This window comes from Halichoerus grypus, chromosome 6 (genome assembly GCF_964656455.1).
Source record: "Halichoerus grypus chromosome 6, mHalGry1.hap1.1, whole genome shotgun sequence".
In the NCBI taxonomy this organism is placed as follows: domain Eukaryota; kingdom Metazoa; phylum Chordata; class Mammalia; order Carnivora; family Phocidae; genus Halichoerus; species Halichoerus grypus.
In genome coordinates, this window is record NC_135717.1 from 177,026,975 (window position 1) to 177,039,644 (window position 12,670).

Below are 12,670 nucleotides of genomic sequence, written 5' to 3' on the forward strand. Positions count from 1 at the left end.
CGGGGAGGCAGCACTGTACCGCACATCCCCAGGACTGCTCTGCATGCTTCCCACATCCTCGGGGTTTTTTGTTGCTGGAAAATTCACCCAAATGCAAATGTGATGCATTAAACGGCTGAACAATTCTAAGTAAACATGACCCATCCCCAGACGCTTAGCCAGGGCCCGCTCTGCGCCGCATAAGATCAAAGACCCGCGGATTTCTCAGAAGTCAGGAACTACATTTCAGGTGAATTGTAAGAAGATCATTTTTTTTTTCTTTTAAAAAATACTGGAAAAAACTTCCCCTGCGGCATGTTTACCTTTTCTAAACTGGGTAAGAACCACATGCAAACCAACCATCACCTTCAGTTTCCTCCAAGACGGCGGTCAAGCCGCACGGGGTGTGTGCGTGCTGCAATTGAACACACACTTACTGCACACCTACTATGAGCCCCATCAGCCGTGGGCCCTGAGGAAGAGACTCATAAAAAGATGAAAATGCGCTGGGAGTTCATGAAATGACAGCACTGGGGGACAGCCGCCGCCAGGACGGACCGTTCAAATGAGTGTTGTCTTTCCAGGGCCCTCTCTTGGGGGACAGGATTCCTCTTCGCCTGTGGGTCACGTCAGCATCCACGGCTCGTTCTGCTCAGTGCACTTCACCTCTCACACGGAGTCCGGAGCTGCTGACCTGCGGATTGATGCTGAGGGTCTTTCCAAAGAGAAGATCCAGGAGCCCCGTGGCCACCTCTTTTCCCTAGCCCTGGGGCAGGCGTGACAACACTCACCAAAGCCCATGCCTGCTCCCCTGCCCAGACCCAGGAGAGACCGCCCTCCCCAGCCCCCAGCAGCCAAGTGCACAGAGGGTCTGCGTTTGACCGATGAGCTGTATCGAGAGGTAACAGGTGCACTTACAGCAAACATGCCATTCTCTAAATTCTCCTCCCCTTCTGCTGGCAGCGGGGGGCGGAGGGGGGCATGCTCTACTTGGTCCAGCCTCTGAAAGATGGAGCCTCCATCAGCCCGGGGCCCCGAGAGGTGGTGTGGAGCAGAGCCCCTCCAAATCATGCACAAGAACAGGTGTGTGTGTGTGTGTGTGTGTGTGTGTGTGTGTGTGTGTGTGTGTGAAGACACTGGTTATTCCATGGCTGTTCATTACTGCAAATGACAAATTTAACGTATCCTGGCTGATACATGCCCTGATACTCTCCAGCTACATTTACTAAATGGAAATCCACTCCCCAGCTCCTGCCACCTGCCGGGAGAGCTGAGACAGACCCACAGAGGCACTGGGGATGGTGGTCTCGTGAGGTTGGCTTGGTTTTAATTGAGTGCTTAGACGTTGTCCTTAGGAAGATGTGGAATTGGGCTAACCCATTTGTAGAAACGTCCTTGTGCTGCCTGAGAGCACTCATTTATTAGTTTATGTGCAGATTTGTTTGTACGCATTTCTGTATCTATTGGAAGTGCTTTATTAAACGGGCACTAATCCATTACTTGCTACCTGTTTGGTGCTCAGACTGTCCCAGATTTGGCCGTGGGGGTCCTGGCCGCGCCGTGTCTGTGAGCGTGCTGGGCCTGTGCTGTTCCGAGGAGCCTGGGGTCCTCTTAGGAAGGAATGTCCACGACGTGGGAGACAAAGAGCAGCTGAGGACCGCTCCAGATCCAAGGAGGGTACGGAGGTGTGACAGCTACCGGATCCTGGACGGGATTCTGAACCAGAAGGAAACGCCGTGAAAGACATGATGGAGACACTGGGTGAGCTAGAGTCTGGGCCGTAATAGATTATTTAACCCTGACAAATTTCCAGATGTGATGCCAGGACTGTGATTATTTAGGGGGATATCCTCAGTCTTGGGAAGCACGCTGAAGTAGGAAGGACGGGAGGCCCGGTGCGCATGGTGCGCTCCCCAGGTGTTGAAGCTACGGCCGCGGTAACAGTCACGTCCAGGGAGAGTCCAAAGCAGACCAGGCAAAATAAAATCCTGCTGATGGGTGAGCCTGCATGGAAGAGGACCGTCAGGGTTTTTACACTGACCTTCCCATGTTTCTAAGTGACACTATTTCAGAACAAGTAATTTTTGTAAAACAGAGACACTGAAGGTAAGAGCCCGCCTGCTGTGGTCACCAGGAGCCCTCCATGAGCCCCGGGGGTGACATCAGCCCCCAAGGGTGGCGAGCCGGGAGGGGGGACACTGGGCAGTGGGCCTCGCACCAGAGGGCAGGCCGCAGAGCTGGAGGGGTTTTTCGGAGCCCCTCACTTGCAGGTAATGAAGTCACAGTCATCCTGAAGTCGACGAGACCAGAGAGTGTCCTCGCTCCCGTTTTTCTGCAAAGCAAGAAGCCACGTGGTCGGGTGTAAACGGAGTGTGGACATCAGAACCGGTTCGAGGCTGGCTCGGTGCTCTCCGCGAGTGGCCTCGGGGTGATCGACCAACGCCCGTCTGCTCCTCAGTCAGATGAGGGCACTGGCCGCCCGGCTGCCTGGGGGACACGCGGTGGATGGTGAGCAGATGGATGTGAGACAGAGGCTTCCTGTGGGGCAGGGAGGCAGCTAGCTTCTCCCAAGACCCTGCTTTTCATCAACACAAACTCTTCCAGGAAATGTGCTTATATTTGCAAAATGTATCAAATAGAATAAAACCATCTAAACAAGCGTGACTCAAAAGCTCGCTCCTGACTTAAGCAAATGGATTTCAGTTTGCAGTCTGCAAATTCTTCCCTGGAGTTATATTTTGGAGTCACTTTGCACAGTCTTGCTCTTAGAATAGTTTTCAAAGAGAGAAAATGCCTAAAGCAAAAATTCTCAATTCCACAGCCTCTTCCTTTGCTCACCCTCAGCCTGGCTCCCAAGGCAGGAGAGAGGTACTCCCCTCTCCAGGCGAGCCGATGTGAGAAGTGAGGCGCGGGCTCCCACGGGCCGGCAGGACGCTCGGGGACAGCCACCGAGGTCGGGCCCCAGCTGTGCACGTGGCCTGCACATTCAGGATGCGTGTCCGGCCTGTGGATGCCAAGGACCCGCGTCGGACGCTGGCTGAGGCACCGTGTTCATTGTTTTAAGCACAAAAGTTTAACTGGCCTTGGTAAGGTCAGAGCGACAGGGTGACGGCGGCGAGTGTCTTACAAGCACCTCTGCCCGCACCTGGCCTCCCCGTCCTGCCACCCGTGGACGCTCGCTGCTCTCTGGGCCCCGGAGCGAGGGCCACCCACCACACCACGGGCTTCGGACTTTTGCAGGAAGGGGCTGGTTACCACGCCTGCTCATGTGTGTTCCCATTATTATTATTATTATTTTCGAGCTGACAGGTGCCTGCTGGGGGCTCACTGCGGGCACGTTACTCCCACTTTGGAAAGAGGCTGGAGGCATCAGGTGGGTCCCTGCCGCTGCCCCTGGGGGTCCCACGGCCACCTTGCTCCCGCTCCCAGCAGACCCTGGGCTCCATCCAGCTCCTTCCCAAAATGCTCCTTCCTCCTGGCCTCCAGCATGCTGTCCCGTGGTCTCCTCCCTCCCCACCCTGCTCCCTCCCAGCTCGACCTCAACCACCACCTCTGCTGACCCTCACCTGGCCATCTCACCCCCTCACTGGGTTCTGGGTTTAAGGGCTTTCATCTACCTGCAGCGATCCTCAGATCCTCATCCGGGATTCTTGCCTACAGGCAGCAGCTTCCCTCCCTCCCCTCCTTCCTTCCCGTCCCCCTGTATTTACAACCAAACACCCCGCATCTCCAGCGTTCCCTATGACTCCAATCTCTCGACTTCTCCCAAAACCCACCTCTCCTCCATCCTTCCCCTTCTGCAAATGGGAAGCTCTTCTTTCAGTCTCTTGGACCAAAGTCCTTGGAACCCAACCGTGTGACCTCATCACCTCCCAAGGGCCCACTGCCTAAGACCATCATGTCGGGGGAGGTCCACATTGAGGGGGACACGGACACTCAGAGCAGGACAGGGACCCTTCAAAATTTGCCCAGAAACAACAGCTGACTCCCCCCTGGAAACATGAGCCGCGTGGTGGCAGAGACTGCCCACCCACACCAGGGCCCTGTGCCCAGAGCTGCTCCCAAAATGTACCCTGAACAGGTGCAAGAATGCCACAAGCAATTTCATGACCCCCTGACACTCAGACCTCGTTTCCCACCACATGTCACTCACTAGGAGCGAAGGCATGTCAGACGTGCTTCACGAATGTTTATGGAGACCAGTCAGGTGCACACACTCTAAAGAGAGGGATGTGGGGACGATCAAATGTAGGTGTCCCCAAGGTGCTAGATTTGGGGAAGTAAGGAAGAGAGGAGTGACGGAGAATTTGCTCCCAGGAGAATGTGTTTGGGGCACCTCAACTGCAGTTACAGGTAGGACGTGCTTGTTACGTAAATGTGGACAGAACTGGGGAGGGGGGAAGGGAGCAGGAGGGGGGGGGATGGGAAGGGGTCTTCCCTCCCTTCCCTGCTGTCCCTCCTCCCCCTTCCTTTCCCGCCTCCCTCTGGCTGTGGAATCAGGAGGGTATGAGGACACCTCCTGCCTCCACATTTGGACCCATCCCTAGAAAATCTAAGTATCTAACCTTACCGAAGACATCTCAGCTTTTCTCCGGGAAAGGTGGTCCTCGAGCACGCGTGTCATTCAATCATTACAGGCCTGTGTTTGCGAACTTCTCTCCTTTTCGGAAACAAGTGGTCGCTTTTTGCTGGTGGCTGTAGGATTCCAGAGCGCTGCCCCGAAGTAAGGTCATTTAAAAGCCCCCTGGCCACTGGCTATCGAAATACGTACCTCTCACCCCCGGGGACAGCTGTGAGCGTTTACTGTTGCCGAGGTCCGTGAGGGTGTGTTGAGCATGGTGAACGAGTGGGGAGGGGCAGTTTTCGGGTTGGCGGTTCAGGAATCCTGGACTTCACGTGGGTAAAATGGTCCCTGCAAGCGAAGGCAGAGGGCTGGTGTGGAGTCCCAGGCAGCTTGGGGAGAGCGCCGGGGTGGCCTGCTCAGGGCAGGTGAGCACCCCGTCTGTCCCTGGACGCACGTGGGGCCCTGAGCAGAGAGGCGGGTGGCCCCTGAGGGGCGAGCACCGCCTTCGTGGTCAGGGGCCACCCACCGCGGCTCTGCCCGCCGGCCCCGCACCGCGACTTCCAGAATCAGGAGCTGGAAACGTCTAGACCCGCATCCGCTCTGAGCGCCACGCACGCCCAGCCGCTGTGCTCATCAGCACCCCGCACGGCCGCACCGGGCGCTTTGCTGAAGGTGAACCTCTTCAAACAAACAAACAAACAAGGGAATTTACCAAGAAGCTTTACTGCAGAGTTAACTCGGTGGGTTTGCTGATTTTCTCTCGGGCGGCAAACCTTCCGGATTCCTCTACCCGCGCCTGTGGGCCGGCGGTGCCTTCCCAGGGACGGTGGGCGAGTCAGCACGGCGTCCACCCCGGACCCGCACGCGGTCGTCTGTGCCAACAAAGGCCAGGCTCCCCCTGGCTTTCTCCACTTTGCTGCCCGACAGCAGCTGATTGGGGAAACCCGGAGACAAATGCTCCCGGGGGCTCCGTGTGACACTCGCTTTGTCACAGCCCGGCCTCTCGCGCCGGCTCCTTCTCAACCTTGACGAGACAGGGCCTCCCGCGCGCGGTCTGGCCTTCCGGTGGACGGCCCACTGGAGGACAATGAATTGACTCTCTGGGGAGCCCAGAATTATGAGAACACTGTAGAAATTCAAGGCAGGGAGAAAAGACAGAGATTTTCTCCAAACTCAAGAGTCTTTCGCCAGCAGGCTGAGACATGACGTGCTCTGTCTTAGGAACTGGAAAAGGTGCTGCACACAGAGCCGGGAAATGTGGGGCCACGTCTGAAATAACCCTGATGGCGGGGCCTTAAATACATGTCGCATGAGGACGCTGGGATGACAGCTCGGGATGTGGCTGCTGGTGTGACCGATGGAGGGGCCTCCAGCTCCCTCGGCAAACACCCCTTTCCTTAGGGGCGGGTCCTGGGATGAGCCTGGTCCACACGTGAAGTGAGGGCACCCCAGCAGGAGGGGCAGCTGGGCAGGTGTGCGTGGCAACAGGACGTCAGATCTGGGATAGCCGGGGGGTCAGAGGAGGGAGCCCCGGAGCAAGGACGGAGCCTCACTGTCCAGCCTCCTCCATGGCCACATGCACGGTCGGACCCTGGACGGAAAGGTCTTGAGTGATGATGGGACTAAAGACCACGGAAGCCTCTGGGACCATGGATGCTAGAATATGAACGAGTGCGGAGTAAAACTTGGGGAGATCATGAGCACAACGGGGCAAATACATGGTTTGGAGCTGTAAATGTTATGAACTATTTCCCGGGGGGACGGGGTCCCGTGGCCAAGGTGGTGTCGCCGAACACTCCGGCCTGGCGGATGACCTGTGAAGTCCCAGAGACACTGGGGACAAGCACCCCAGCGGGGCGCTCATTCCCAGTTCCCTCTGTGACTCTCTTGCTTCTGGGGGGAGCAGATCTTACGACCTCCTCCTCCTCCTGGCCTGTCCGGGGCCGCCCCTGCTCCCGCACAGTTTTTGTGTCTCAGACCCTCCCGCTCCTTCTTTGGACCTGACCTGGAGGAGGTACTTACCAGCAGCTCTTAGCACCCCGCTTCTCCCTTCTTGCAGAACGGGGGGCTCTGCTAACGTATTGTTACATTAAACATCTGAGTAACCAGCCCCGGTCTGCCTGTGGTTGGTTAGGGTTCTCCCAGAACCATTAACGCCCACATGTTCCAAATCCAACGTGTGCACAGATCTGACTCGCACTGGAGATGTTGTGTGCTGTTACCATGGCAACCTCCTCTCCTACCCCACCATCACCGCCACTCCCTGGTTTTAAGCTTAATTCTGTAAAAACATGCAATTCAGCTGGCAGGAGCTTTCAGATTTAAATATAGAGATTGGATTAAATTGGAGCTGAAGCTGTGTTTGAATCCAGAGCTCACGGAACGAATAAAATCTGATAATGTTATGGAATGTGGTGGAAAACTGAGATGGGGAGGTAGAGCCCCATCAGACACTTTCTTCAATGTCAAATTATGCCTGATTTAGCTTTAGTTCTTGGTATTTCATTAACATGTGTGCTAAGACATCTTTAAGGGGGAAAATTAGTTTGGATTTTTTTTTTTTTTTTTTAAGTGAGACTCTGTTCTGTTTGCATAACTCGTTTTTCTGTTTCGGTTTGTGGTAGGGCGCCCCAAGACTGCAGATGCTGCCACCTTTGGTCTCCAAACACGAGCTGGCCTCGGGACGTGCTCTGGTCTACGAATGGAGCAGGACAGACATGCAATTCTTGACCTGGTCTCGTGAACCCATGCAGGCTTCCATTTTTACTTTGGGAAACCTGCGAGCACCACCAGCACGTGAGTAAGCTCCCGCTAACCTCCAGGATGAGGAGGGACCCGAGGTCCAGCCATGCACAGTCCTGTGATGAGACCACCAACTGTCAGCCCACTACAGGCTCCTGCATTAACCAGCCAGGACCGAGAGATAGGCCCAGCTGAGCCCAACCCGCAAGACCGCGAGCTGCATAAATGATTGTTCTTTTGACACGGAGTCCCGAGGTGTTTTGTGCAACAGAAATTCTAACTGCTACACTATCCAGCAATGAAGGATTAGACTGTCTTCGTTGCATGGAAATAGAAAAAGAAAAGCAAAACCCTGCCATTCTTGTTTTTAATGCCGGGTGTTGAGTGGTTTCTGGGTGAACAGGGAGCATTGCTCTTCACGCAACCCCATGGAGTTCAGATCCTCCCCTCTTCCATGCACTGACCTGCTCCTGTCTGTCCCTCTGCACGAGCCGACGGGTGGGTCCTCCAAGCCAAGCCCTGACAGGGTAAAGCTGCCGCCCGGCGCTTTTGCTGATCTGAAATGGAAATGGACCACTGGTCGAATTTGGGAATGTTCTTCCAGATCCTTTTGTACAGGCTGCTAAGGTCTCGGATTTCCCACCCAACCGGTGCTTTGGAACCCATGAAATAGCACGGTGGACAATCGCACGCGCACCCAGCACTTAGTAGGAACTTCTGTTTGTTGAATGCATAGCGACAGTGTCTCGGGCTGTTGGTGCACACTGGGTGCAAGAGAAGCAAAGCCAGCCTGGGACCAGAAAGCTTCCCGGGTTGTGGTCTATTGCCAGTGACCGCTGAGCTGGTGGGCTTCCCCTCGGCGTCTGGCACGTGGGGGATGGGCAACGGTCCTTGCAGTGCCGGGCACTTGGGGTCATCGTGAGCACTTCCTAAAAGTCACTCGACGCAGGGGAGCTATGTTCAAACACTAAAGGCAGTTACTATCCCTTCGAGAGTTTAACTTCCGCGTGTGGCACCAGCATCTGCCCGGGATTACAAACATTCCCGTGGTGCAGTCTTCCCATCACACACTTGAATTACACACGGCTCATCCACACCTCCGCTCGGCATCATATTTTATGTCTTTCCCATGGAAATGAGCCACTCTGTGGGCAAGAAAGCAGGCAAACAGCCAGGGTCTGCTCCTGTGGGCCTGTTGCCTCTTAGAAACACTCGGATGGACAATTTGGCTCCTGTATTAGCAGTTTTTACCGTTCTGAATACCAAGGGCATCAGACATTTCACAGGTGTACCAATCCGCCCAACAGCCCTGCGAGGCAGATGGCATTATCCTATTGTAAAGATTAAGACACAGAGGCTCAGAGAGGAGGAAGCCTGCCAAGGTCACGAGCAGCAGAGGAGGAGGCGAGATCCGAACCCCACAGAGGGAGCAGAGCGATGCTCCAGCAGCGCCCGGTCTGTCGGGGGGTTTGCCGTCAGAGTGTGACTCCTTTCCAAAGGAGCCTGTCTCGGTAACGTCTTCTCCAAAGTACTGAGAAGACTCCAACTGAGAGAGGACATATCGCATTTGCATGTTTCTTGAAAAACAACCGTTTGGGGTTGTGCAAAGAATTCAGGATCCAAATAGGCGTCTCAAAAAATGATTTGGTAAAGTGCGTTCGTGACAATCCAAAATGCTTTATGAGGATGAATGCACCGGGCAAATATTCAGGGGCGACCGTGAACCATCTGCCACGGGGGCGCCCTTGCCAGCTCACATACGTCACGTGGCTGTGAGCACCACGGCAGGAAAAGGTCCCAGCAGAATCCCACGGCGTCTCCTGCACGTTGCGCATTTCTACACTGGCCACCAAAACGCTGAGATGTTTTTCTCACCAAATTCCAGGAAGAGATCCAGACTCACCAAAGCATGTTTAATTCACGTGGGCAACTCCCACATTTCGGTTATTTTTATAAGGCTAAGATATTATTACTGAGCAGTGGAACAGCCAGCACTAATTACCCCTCGGCTGATCTGCCTGCCTTTGTCATTAAGGCAGGGGCGACATCTCGCTAACTCTATGTTTAATTCCAAGAAGCAGCCCCGTTGCACCTGCTCCCGTTCGGGAAGGCTGGCTCCAGGAAGAGGGGGGACGTCCTCCAGTCTCATTTGCTGAACGGCAGTGAGCCTACTGTGTGTCTGCACGGTGTTCCACTGTGAGCTGCTCCAGCCCCTGGAAACCTTCACCACCTCCACACCCGCGCGTCCGCCCATCCCCGAGGGAAGGCCTCCTGTCTGACCGGGTGACAGAGGTAAGCAACCCGAGCAGGGTGAGGCTTTGCAAGTGAGCGTTCAGTGCAGCATGATGTCAGAACTTCCCGCTGAGTCATCACTGCCTAGAGCTACGGGCAGGTGTGTGTGAGCTCGCGATAAGGCCCTGGGGTGAGCGCGAGGGGAGCACTTAGAGTAGAGGCACCCAGCTAGGTCTCTATGACGCGCAGGTGTCATCCTGCCCCCGCCTCCCTCCCCCGCCTCCCCCATTTCCTCCCAGTCCTCCCCCTCCCTCCCCTCCTCCCCTCTTCCTTTCCCTCCTCCCCTTCCCCTCCCAGTCCTGCCCTTTCCCCTCCCCTCTCCCTCCTCCACCACCCCCACTTCCCCTCCCCCTCTCCTTCTTCCCCCTTCTCCTCGCAGTCCTCCCCCTTCCCGTCCCCTCCTCCTCTACCATCCCCCACCTCTCTTCCCCTTTCCCCTCCTCCCCCTTCTCCTCCCAGTCCTCCCCCTTCCCCTCCCCTCCTCCTCTACCAGCCCCCACCTCTCCTCCCCTTTCCCCTCCTCCCCTTCTCCTCCCAGTCCTCCCCCTCCCTGCCCCCTCCCTTCTCCCTGTCCTCCCCATTCCCCTCCCCTTCCCTCCCCTCCCTCCTCCCCCTCCTCATCAGGAGCAGCACGTAGGCTCCAAGGCTGGCTGCCCTGTGCTCTCCCCTGCTAACATGCTCCTGATCCCATCAAGAGGTAGAATCTGACCCCTTCCTTGAATCCGGGCTGGCCTCATGACTTAGCTGACAGAATGCAGACGAAGGGACCTGGGAGCCCCGAGGCTCCATCAGAACCCTCTGCAGCATGTGCCTGGGTCTTTCCGAGCAGCCCTCAGCTGCTCCGACCGGCAGAAGCCCAGATGCGCAGCCCCACGTGGTGTCAGCCCCCCACTGGAGCTGAGCGTCCTGATCACGGCGCCCTCCCCAGTCTGTCACCGTCCACAGCCCCAGGACCTCCGGCTGCACCTGCGCAGGAGCCCCCGCCGAGGCAGCTGGTCCAGGGGGCCTGGGCGGTCCTGATGGAGTGCTGTCCTCAGTCGCTCAGTATGCCGATGGGCTGGGGACAATTGGGTCCAGTGCTGCCTCCGTCACCCCCTGCTCTGTCACCTTGACCTCCCCAGGCCTCGGTTTCCCCCCTTGCAGAAGGGAGGCTCTCATGGCCTCAGGCTGAAGCGCTCTGGCCGGGATTTGGTGAGGGAAGCGTGGATGGACGTGCCCTGCAGACACAGCCTCTGGGTCCTCTGGTCAGGCACACGGGACCGAGGGGGCGTAGGGACGCTCACTGCGCTCTGGGGGTGGACGGAGGGCGGGCTGGGGGGGGGGGGCGTGTCCATCCTGCCTGTGTGTTCTGTCTGCGCCCCATACGGGACACAGATTTCCCGAGCAGGGACGGACCTGCTGCGCACGTCATTGCTGGAAACAGGCGACATTCTGCGCGCTGTGCTCGGTGGCCGCCAGGACGGTGGTTATTCTCCTCAGTCCTGCCTGCTTTCTGCCGAGGTCCGGCGGGCTGAGTGACCCGAGGGCCCCAGGGCTGGCGCGGACGAGCCGGAGTGAACCCGCCAGCGTGCCCAAGGGCCCGCGCTGCGCCGCCGTCGGGGGCCGGCCTGCTTCCAGGGGCTGGCGGGACGCCCCTGCCCGCGTGTGGGGCAGCTCGGCCGGAGCTCAGGACAGGACCTCAGGACACGCCGCCGCCGCAGTGTGCTCTCCAGGCCGCGGGCCAGACGCTGGAGAGCCCGGGCCAAAGCCGTGGCGCTCAGGAGAACAGGAACTGAGTCTGAACCATTGATGGGAAACCAAAGCAGCCCACACTTGGGACGAAGCTCACACAGCACTTCTACTTCTGTAAGGAGCTTTCCCACGGGCTCAGGCCCGCCCCAGGCACGTGGCAGCGGGCACCACCGATGGCAGAGGAGGACCGTGACGTCCAAGGATGCGGCATCTCGCCAGGGCCCCAGCGGGCCCGGCCCAGGCTCTCTGACACATCGCCCTTTGCTTCCCCCACAGCTCAGCCGGGATGGAACCGTTAGCTGGGGGAAGACTCGACTAGGCTCCGACGCGGCCCCCAGCCTGGCGCGGCCCACGGGCGAGGGGGAGCTATCAAAAGCACGCGCCCCACCCCCAGAAGGGTGGTCCAGGGGGACGGTCACAACCTGTGGGAAGTGCTAGGATGAGCTGAGACTGGGCCCCCACCCCGCCCGGGGCCACAAAGCGTGCAGGCGGAGGGGTCACGGTGCTCAGGAGAGGCCACCGGGAATGGGCTGCCTGTGCTAGTTCCCGCAAGGGGCCACGGCTCCAGGCGTGTTCTCCGGGGCCGGGTCAAGAGAGCTGAGAAATCGGAGGAACCCCAGAGTCCGGAATGATAAGCATGACCCTCAGGTGAAGACCCCATGAATAGAGAGAGATGCGGAGACAAGAAACACACGTGGGCTGCTTGTCGAGCCCTGGCTTCTGCCCCCACGTCCACCATTTGACCTTTCCCCTTTGACCCTTCTCTTCCTCCAGTTTGTTCTGCATTTGCCCCTCTTCGTCGGCGTGGGGTCTCGGGGCCTGGTCTGCCCCTCTTTCCCGGGACGGCCCTCCTGACTCCCCAGTGTCACTCAGTGTCCTCCCTGTGAGAACCAGACCGCGTGTCCTGGGAGCTGTGCGCCCTCCCCTCTTGGGGGCCCTGACCCCCACGTCTCTGCTTCCGCAGAATGTGACACCGAGAACAAGGGCCAGAACATTGCATCTTAACCATAAAATGGAGCTCAGAAATGGGGCTTCTTGAAGGAAAAGGCAGTCCCATCTCCATCAGAGGGGCGCGCCTCTGTGCAGGACATCAGGTCATTTCCCACTCGGACGCCTGGGGGTGCGTGGCTGAGTGAGCCACTTTGGTAGGGAGAGGCGAGGGGAGGTAAAAGCAAGCCCTCAGGTAGGAACAGAAGTCACACCCTTAACCCCTGTGCATAGAAGGGGGTGAGCCCCCGTTCCAAGGTGCCCAGACATGGCCTTCCTGATGCAACTAGAATCTGTCATATTCTTCACCCGAAAAGAGGAACAAGACTCGAGCAGAAGGGAGACATTTGGGAGCAGGTGACAAGCAGAGCCCAG

At 57.5% G+C, this 12,670-nt stretch overlaps 1 long non-coding RNA gene across 1 annotated transcript; it reads right to left on the reverse strand.

The window, feature by feature from the left end:
* Positions 1 to 1,456: 1,456 nt before the first annotated feature.
* On the reverse strand, positions 1,457 to 7,838 carry LOC144382178 (uncharacterized). Its single transcript, XR_013448621.1, has 3 exons — positions 7,750 to 7,838; positions 4,550 to 4,891; positions 1,457 to 1,983 (listed from the first exon to the last, which is right to left on the reverse strand). It is a non-coding gene; the product is annotated as an uncharacterized LOC144382178 (long non-coding RNA).
* Between the last annotated feature and the right edge of the window lie 4,832 nt (positions 7,839 to 12,670).